Genomic DNA, 1,285 nt, shown 5'->3' with positions numbered 1-1,285 from the left:
GAGAGAGAGAGAGAGAGAGAGGGGGGTTATAACCTAAAGTCAGATAGGTGTGCTTAAGCTTTGTAGTTTGTAGGTTGAGCACAGACAGCCAGTTTTGTGGTGTTTGCGAAGGACTCGAAGGACTCGAGATATCGCGTTGTTGGCTACAACCCGCTCGTTGCTTATTATCAACATACGCAGTAATTTCGAGGATACCACTTCAGACTAGTGTATATGCCTGCTCGATAGAGCTTTGCGTAGAGTATTCTGGTTGATTCGAGTATTGGAAAGAACTTCGTTTTCTTCACGGCGATGAGCCTTTTGGTTGCTATGGGAACGTTTACCGTAGTAACAACTGTTACTTTCAGCAGACTCTGCAGAAAAAGGACTGAGAATTATGACGTTGTCAGGAACATTTTTCCTGTGTGATTCTTACTTAAAAAGTTCTTCATCTGTAAAATCTTGAGCTCATGATAACTATGAAACACACAAACAAGTTCTAGTTTGATATCTATGAAGGCTAGATCAAGCTTGCTCTGTCCCTCTTGGAAGCCGAAGATTCAAGAACGGTTACTCTTGTTGCATTCGATGCTGGACGGAAAACAGGAATCACCAAGAAAGAAAGCGAAGCTCACTCACGACTAAGTTCTTTCTCCTTGAAGAAATTCTGGAGTAAAGCGTCTCAGTACTAAAGACTTAGTTGACCAAGTAGTTTTCTTTTCCTGTAAATGAAGACATTATACTAGACTAGGTCTGGATCTAGATAGATCAATATCTTGGATACAATAAAGCATGCTGAACGACAAAGTAATTTCTCTGTCACACTGAACAGGGAGTGAACTGGAATCGTGAAGTTCGTGACTTCTGGTAAGTTGTTCAAGTTGGAGTTCCGAGTTCGTCCAACGCTCTGCACTTTCAAGATCAAGTGTAGATCTAGACCTAGACTGTAATTTAGATTTAGAATTTTAATCTTACGTTTATTTCAATCAATATCTAGATCTATGATTTATAAATCTAGATCTATGTTGTCTGTCCAAAGATGCCACAGGAAAGTTAGATCTCTCTGTTAGCCAAAATTTATTTTAACTCTCCTCAGAGTAGCTTCGAATGATTGGCTATTGACTGGAATTGGAGTAGCATCTACTTTGCTGCAACGACAAGTCGAGCTTTGAATCATATGCACTGGCAAAGGAAGGACTTCGGTAATGAGCGACCACCCCATCAAACACAATAAAGAAGAGGCCTAACCCTAACCCTAACCCAAGCCCTAACCCTAACCCAAACCCAAGCCCTAACCCTAACCCAA

The 1,285-nt window shown here is 40.9% G+C and overlaps 1 protein-coding gene across 1 annotated transcript in view; it reads left to right on the top strand.

Moving 5' to 3' along the window:
- Positions 1-134: 134 nt before the first annotated feature.
- Positions 135-1,285, top strand: part of LOC101862435 (afadin- and alpha-actinin-binding protein B) — an 18,799-nt gene continuing 17,648 nt past the window's right edge. The window contains exon 1 of the mRNA XM_005105471.3: positions 135-846. The gene's annotated coding sequence lies outside the window, so the exon portion shown is untranslated. The remainder of the gene's footprint in view (positions 847-1,285) is intronic.

The sequence above is a fragment of the Aplysia californica genome, unplaced genomic scaffold, assembly GCF_000002075.1.
Source record: "Aplysia californica isolate F4 #8 unplaced genomic scaffold, AplCal3.0 scaffold00472, whole genome shotgun sequence".
NCBI lineage: Eukaryota > Metazoa > Mollusca > Gastropoda > Aplysiida > Aplysiidae > Aplysia > Aplysia californica.
This window is presented reverse-complemented; position numbering and strand designations above follow the sequence as displayed.